Genomic DNA, 8611 nt, shown 5'->3' on the forward strand with positions numbered 1-8611 from the left:
ATTTTGTCAGTGTAATCACTGGCCCTTATTTACATTATGGTCCAAATATGGTCTCATAAGTATGTTTACTTTTTTTACAGGTGCGCTAGATGGCAGTAGGCATAACCTGTAAAATGGTGAAAATTGATGCACGCAGCATGATTTAAGTTCCTGCATTTGAAGGGTTAGGCCCAGAATGCTCAGAAAATCTATAATGAAATGAAAGCTATCTACGGTGATGATTGCCCATCATATGGCACTGTTGCTTTTTGAAAAGGAATTTCCAAACTGGCCACATGTCCCTCACAGATGAGCCAAGAAGTGGGCGTCCATCACTTTCGGATGATGCGGCCTCAGTGAAGAAACTCAAGAAAGTGGAGGATCTTATCATGAAAAGGTTATGCGCCTACTGCCCATCTAGCGCCACTTGTAAAAAAAGTAAACATACTTATGAGACCATTTTTGGACCATAATGTACATAAGGACCAGTGATTACACTGAAAAAATTTCATCGATATAGCTCCTTCCCTTCTGGGCGATGTCAAAAACTTTTGGATACCCCCTCGTATTCAATATGAAAGGTGTAAATTTTCAATTGATCGTCGGCTTTTCCTCCCAGCTACATACACTTTAAGAATATATCATTAGATTTATAAAATTTACTTCGAGGACTGTTATATATCAAAAATGTGAAAAATGTCAAATTTTAATAATTTGTCATAAAATTTGTATTATATCGTGAATTTCGAAAAATGAAAATTATTTGATATCAGAAAGACATTCTTCGTATTCAGAATGCAATTCGATATGTCTGATGTGCTCTCATGTCCCACAAAAAATACTGTCGAAACGCTTAAAACGCTCATTCCAGATCCCTTAAAATGCTGAAATAATATTAGTAATAATTCTCAGGAAAGATGTCTGTCTAAAACAACAAGGTAAAGTGAATGAAATCATGGGTCTTTCTTGCATGGCTTTCTGATTGACAATCATCTGAATTTAGGGGTCTTTTAGGGCTGATGGTCTAAAAACAGTGGTCTTTGCAGGGAAGCATATCCATATGTGACCATCCTCCACAACTGAGCCCGGATGTCGCCAGTGCCACTATTGAGATATGCTCCATCGAACTTAACAATAAGCAATAGGAAACAAAGGATTTATTGACTGTTTTATTGATTTTTCACTACTTAAATGTCAAGTACTATAGACATGATATACATCATTTTAAAGCTAATTTCAAGCAGAATATTTTGGTTGAATATCTCAAAAATGATGATTGGCGACTTCAGGGCTCAGTTGTGCTGAGGGTCACATATGGTCATTCATGTTGAGTGTGCCCCCCCCCCCCTCAATTTTAATCGCCCCTAACTTTGAAATGGATTTTCCTTTCAAAAGGTTTTAATCATTAGGAATAATTATCTGGTCCTGATTTATTGTGAAGATGTAATCAAAAGTGAATAAAAGGCAACATGAAGAAAACCATTTTCAAAATGAAGTTAGCTCAGAGGTCCACTAGGGCATTTTTTTCATTAAGGTAAAGGTATAAAGGAGATGATCCTGTATAAACAGTGATTGGAGTGCCTATCTCTCTTTCATTGGCGATTGGGCCAGGCTCCTCCATGTAATGTTGCTATAGGGGGATCACTACACCTCCTCCACAGCGAGTCTGTTACCTTCCCAGAATTTAAGAATGCCGGTACCCATTTATGCACCTGGGTGGAGAGGAGTAATCGAGATAAAGTGCCTTAACCCTAACCCAACTAGGACTCACTAAAGCTCACTATTAAAACCACTCTGCGTGCATGCATTCCACAGGACTTGATGACTTAATCAGACCAAGTCATATATACCCAGGGAATCGTTGGCGGGCCAGCGTCACCTGTGTAGCTACATGCTGGGGTCTTCTGCGTGGCATGCGAGGGGTCCGAGGTTCGAATCCCGGGGATGCCAAGTGACTTTCTTCTTCATCTTCTCTCCTTTTTCGTTCCTTCTTTCCCTTCTGATAGCCAAAAAACCACGGGTAGGGTTAGGTTTAGTGAAGGGCATTTAACATGATGGCATCACTGGGGCTCGAACTCGCAACCTTCAGTATACAATATTTAATTTTTCAATTTGTTTCTTTTGTGCAATAAGTTCAACAATAAGAAATAAAAGAAACATAAAAAGTAATAAAGAAAAAATCTGAAAACAAAAGTGTGCTTGTGTTCAGCTTTCGTTGTGCGAAATTTTGATGGTTAGCCACTCTTGACACCCCTGTTATCTTGCGCTCATAAGTTAAGTCGCTTTTAAGATATGGGATTGAAACTTAGCAAACAGTTACAAGAAGGATGAATAAGTAATATCTGAAAAAATGACATTGTTTTGTTGTACCATCACAAAATGCAGTTCATTTTCTACATGTAACCATTTTATGGGACACCTTGTACTTATAAATTACATGTGTTCATGTATATCATGTTGATGTTTTTTTAAGTTCACTACATTTATCTCTTTAGTCCAGCTATTCTATCAATACTTTGCAGTGACAGTTTGTGCTAGCCACCATGAGGTCCTCATCTAAAGAAGAAACAGACGAGAGTGAGTATTCATAATAATCATGGGGTTTATGTGGGGCAACAGTGCTGTACACAGAGATCATCAAAAATTATATTTTGGCATTTAATTTAATTAATGAAAAATTATATTTTTGCATTTATGGAAGGAAGGTTGGTGTGCTAACATACCCTGCAAGAGAGGTTAAAGACTGATATGGGGTGTGCAGTGTGTTGAGCGCCAAACTTTGGAAACTGAGAACTGATTTTCGAGAACAATATGGGTTTCTGAACTGAAATTTCCGATATTTTGGGGTTTAGTGAACTACCATTAAAACCAAATAATAGGCTGGGGAGCTAAGAAATGTTTTCCAAATTTTAGCTAAAAGATTACAATACAATTGTCAGAGTTTCAGCTAAGGCACATTTTGCCTGTCTTTTGGTATATCTCTACCTCTGCTCCTCAAATGCAATGCTGGGCAAAGCCATGTTGTCAACAGGTCTGTGAGACCCTCTAACATTGAAAGATGGGAGTGGGGAAGGGTGAGAGATACTTGCATGCAGGGGGGAGTCTGTACTTCACATATATTGCATGCATGTTATACTGATCGCCTCTCAATTTTGATAGGGCATTGTTCAGTACAAGTGTGCCAACTATTGTTTCCCAGGATTGTAGGCTAAAGAACTGGAGCATGATCTTCAAATGTGGGTCTTTGGTGTTAATCAGGCTGCAAAGTAGATGCACTAGGCAATATTATGGTCAAAGTCCAGATCAAGTTAGCTAATATTAAAGCTGTCAGGAGGGCACTCAGCCTCCTTTCTATTTCACTACTGATGTTAATTTAAACCAACTAAAAGCTTGGCAGATCTGATCAACACATCCATTATTTCTTTCTGATATTAAATGGGCTGTTTCTCAGGTTGCAGTCTGAATTATACTTTATTCTGTTATTATTTGCTTTGAAGGTGAATGCAGTAGAAGTCCTCAAAGAAGACATAAGAAAAGAAAGGATGGACACAAGTCTACTAGTCCAAGGAAGAGGCATAAGGAGGAAGAAGACAGGTAAATTAGTTTGTTCAAAATTATAGTGTAGACTAATGCCCCTGTCAGACTTTCATGCCCCTTGCAGTGATGGCAAGCTTCATAACATATCAGCCATTGACGGCAAGTGACAAGATAGTATGAAACCAGCATAAGAATAACTATCAATTCTTTACATTAAAGACCTCTTTTAAGTGCCTTAATTCTTTCTAGCCTTTTCATAAAGTTCTGGCTCATTTGGATTCAACAGTGAAAATCATTGTAAAAGAAAATCATTGTACAAGGCCATTTTCAGCACTGCTGTGTGTGAATGTACATTAAATAAGGGGCTTGGTGAGACTACTCTGTTAAATAAGGGAACATTTATAATTTAAATAGTGTATGAGAGCTGGTTATTAGTAACCTTATTGTGAAGTGGAACCATTGGCATATCTAGGATTTATTTTTGGGGATGGATTTTGAAAATGTAGACTTTTTTCCCAAATGTGAACCATTTCCCAAAATTTGGACATATAAAGCATAAAGAAACTATTTTTTTTTGCTTGCTATGCTTGCAAATGAGCAAATTTGGGGTCCAAGTATTGCTATATGCACCAAAGGAAAGTGTTGAAAAGGTTTTCATTTTCAGCATTTGAAAAGGCAACACACTTTGGGGATACCTGTCAGCCAAAAGCAGAGACATTTAGGGTTGCTGGAAGTGTATCATAAATGGTTAAATAGCCTAATTTAATGTTTTGTGTAAAAAAAGCAGTATATTTTGTTTACCCATGGCTTCTATTTATCTTCAACAGGAGATATTGAAAGTTGTAGAAGAAAAGCTTGTTACGTAGTATTACAACATTTAGGGTACAACTTTGATTGCTTGCTATACACCATTTAGGGTGCATTTCAGAGGTCATCAGATGGGTGGGTAGCACTTTTGTTTGGGATGACCCTCCCCCCTGGCATTCTTATCGAATAAGCAAGACAGAGTGGAGAAACAATATCTTTCAGGTGGTAATTAGGAAGGCAAAGTGAATTGGGAATTAAAATTGGTCAAGTTTCACCACAAACAGTGGGATTTTCTATGATTTTTGTATTGACGTAACTGGGGTGTCAAAGCCCAAGTCAGGGTCACTTGGGAACTACCCAGAACCGCCACACAGTGTCATCGCCCCGATATCTTCATGGCAGAAATCGCCATGGTAGGTTGAATCCACGGCACATATAAAATCAGAATTATTGTCAATTTTTGAGTTCAAGACGCAAGCTTCTTTCTCAAGACGCAAGCTAACGACTATCATATCTGTTCAACACATATATTCAAGTGTAAGGAACCACATCTGGTTTCTTTAGACAAAATCATTTACGGGAGATATTCATCATTTTCTACCCCGGTATCCATTTTCGCCTGAATATCAAAATCGTGCATAGCACATTCACATGTATCGATTGTATTGATTTTAGTATCTCTGGTGTACCAAGTAATTATTAGCCAGGCGATGTCGGTGTGCACCAATAAAGAAACATATATGTTTAGCTTTTCTTATTTTTCACAAACTTGAAATTGACAGAGAGGAAGCTTTCATCTATATTCTCTTGGACGTCTTCATATAAACATATAAAAAGATTTGTTCACAGGCTTAATTAGTCTTTTGTTTTGTTTTCTCATTTTGTTCTAAATGTTGACATGCCTGACATACCACAAGATCAAGGTTTCCTTTCCAGTGATAAATTCCGGCAGACCTCCAGGCCTGGGTTGACAGTCGTATAAGCTTTCTGTTATCATTTCAATTAACTCCTCTGCGATGTTCAAATTTAAATGCAGGGTTTTTTTTAATATTTGCTTTTAAGGGTCAAATTAAATATTATTTAATTGCATTATTGCACATAATTTTTTATGCTACACAAAATAAATCACATATGCAAAATGTATGATTTGAGTCCTATCTCATCGTAGACTGCAAACCACTGCTTTCTTTCACTGGAACCTTTTGAGACAAACCTTTTTATTATTGTGTCCTTTTTTGTAGCAGTATCACGTTACAATGATGCACATTTTATAATTTCCCTTTTGTTTCAGAGGTGAATTTGTTCACTGTAATGAGCTCAGTGTAGATGTGGAATACAGGAAGAAGAAGAAGAAGCAAGAAATTCCCGGTACTAAGAACATAATATATGCCATCACGGCATGTATCAATTCAGGAAAGGGTGGTATCATAACATTGAACAAAAAAGAAACTAACGAATCCATAACATCATCTGAAGACTTTGATGGAGTTTTAGATAATCACTTCAGCGCTTACAACCAATGTAGTAACTATAAACTACAACGCTTTAAACAATCTCAAGATGCACGAAGAGTGTTTGTCAAAGCTGTGATTCAGCCTAAAGTGCTCTCCGTACCGTATGCTTACCGCCGCTTGAATGTTAGTACAAAGGAAATTCACTCAACAGATGATCATGTTGACATTCTATGCCAGGAACACCTTGATGAGCTTGAAGAATTACAGGATGACATTAAGTTTCGTTATGGGAAGAAATTTGAAGGTGCAGACAATGAGGATTTGACAATGGAATTCAAGGATATTGGTGTGCACCAATTAAAGGATGAATTCAAAGAAAAGTGTGGGAAATATGTGTCTGGTTTTGCAAATACCAATGGTGGCCAAGAAATATTTGGGGTGTCAGATAAAGGAATAGTTGGAGAAAAGATAGATGTGGAGGATCAAGAAGCTTTTCAGAAAGTAGTGGATAAAGAAATGAAAAAAAATGGTATGGTATCATCATGATAGTAGACAACCGATCCAGCCTGTTGAAGGTGAACACTGGAAATTAGAATTCATGCCTGTCAAAAAAGCTCCAAATGGAAAAAATTGTGTGGTTGCCATATTGACAGTACCCCGCTTCAATGGTGGGATAGTGTATGTTAGGGTACCAGAGTGCCCAGTTATAGATCCACAGAATGATGATAGATTCAGGCTGTTGGATAGTGCTGAATGGTGTGCATATCTCAAGGAGCTGTATGACATCAAGAGGACGAAAACTCAGAAGAACACAAGCATATTACCAGGTATGTAAAATTGGATCATGGAGGCAACACTCTAATTACCCTAAAACAATGGCCATTCATGTAATGTTAAGTAGTAGAGAGAGGCCACTTTGTGGCTACATAGGGTCCCTGTTAGGCATGTCAATCAAAGGAATACATAACACGTTTAGTACATGTGATACTCATATTGGGGATCGAAACAATGCGATTCTCTATGAAATATATATAAAGATACTGAACAAGAACAGAGAAAACCCACAAGGAATGTAAAGCAACATTCACAGCCCAACAGTTGCCACCCAGCACAAAAAATATGTGAGAATGTGTATAAAATCCCTACACAGATGACAATTTCCAAAGAGTAAGTGGAATAGTGTGGAGTAGGCTGATTTCTGCTTTCACAAACTTTCTTCAAGAAACAGGTCTTGTTCTACACTATTCCACTTACTCATAGATTTCTTGTGCTGGATGCCATTTATTGGGCTATGAATGTGTTCCAAATCAGTACATTTTGCCGTTGTGTCAGTTGGACAACTGCTTGGTTACTGACATGTGCTTAGAGTAGAGTATTGAAGCAATCCTGTGTGTAATTTTGGTTATTTTGAGGAACAGGATTTTAAGATATGACCTTGTAAAAAATTTTAAGTTTCTTTTTTGGCTTAGTGACTATATGGAAAATGTGCAGATTCAAATCAATCCAGGAAACATGACAATTTCTGTCCCACATTTTCCTGTTAAAGTTACAGTGTAACTTTCATGGCTGTCACAGGATCCCGCACTGTGAATAACCCTTTAATAGACAATGTACACATACTCAGCTGACGGAGTCTACAGGGTGTAACAATAAAATTTGTACATTTTTGAAAATAGAATGACCTAAGTATGCCACTTTTTTTTTGGTTTGATATTTTTTTCTATCAAGATAATTTCTACCATATAAGCTTTGTTCCAATAAAATTGATGGTATATAAGTGAACATATGGCCAATTATATAACCTAGTCTTAAAACTGCTTGGGCCAATTTTGTCTAAGTGTTACAAAAGTGATGAACCATAGACCAGTTGGATGGTGTCCTTATGATATACAGTGCACAACTTATAAGTTCCCCCTAATGCTTTTTGAAATAAATCGAAAATTATTTAACGAAATGTAAAATTATAAAAAGTTATGAGTAACCTTATTTGATTTACAAATCGGGGCCAATTTGTAGTGTCACACATCATTGCGTTTGGCCACAATGGTTCATTATGTAAAAAAAGAGGGAGTTTTAAAAGTTGCACCTGCACCTGAGTCCATAGGAGTCAATTGTCAAACAATACAGTATGTTAGGCCTGTCCATGTGTTTGTAAAGAGATAACGTGGTGAAAGACAATTTCAGATACAACTTATGAAAATCGTAATGTGTAAGTCAAATTTGTTTGGGAAACGAGCACGACATAATTTATTGAAACGCAATAACTTACCAGACATTTTTCGACGGGTTTCAGTCACATTCACTACAGACATGTCCTGACGAACAGTCGTGACACGTCGACGAGGTGCTCTCGGCTGATTTTTCACCTCTCCTGTCAACTGAAATTTTGTTCTCAATTTTCGAATTGCATTAGGGGCAACTCCCATACGACGAGCAATTTCTTTCACCGGTACATTTTCATCCAGCAAACCTATTGCTCTACCGCGAAGAAATTCAGGCAAACGCGGCATTATTAAAATGTGACTTTTCACATGTGATGAACTACTGGCGATGTGGTCTATTCTCACTGCAGTACATCTCAGACATTTATCATTAAAAAAGAAGAATAAAACACCTGCTTTGCTATTCAAGAAGAAGAAGAAGAATACCAAAGATTAAGTTTTCTTTTACAAACACATGAATATCCCTGGCCTACTGTATTGTTTGAGAATTGAGTCCTATGGACTCAGATGCAACTTTTAACACTGTTTAAAACGGTCTCCTTTTTACATAATGAACCATTGTGACTGAACGCAATGACGTGTGACGCTAAAATTTGGTCCACATGTGTAAAA

Source organism: Amphiura filiformis, chromosome 20 (genome assembly GCF_039555335.1).
Source record: "Amphiura filiformis chromosome 20, Afil_fr2py, whole genome shotgun sequence".
NCBI lineage: Eukaryota > Metazoa > Echinodermata > Ophiuroidea > Amphilepidida > Amphiuridae > Amphiura > Amphiura filiformis.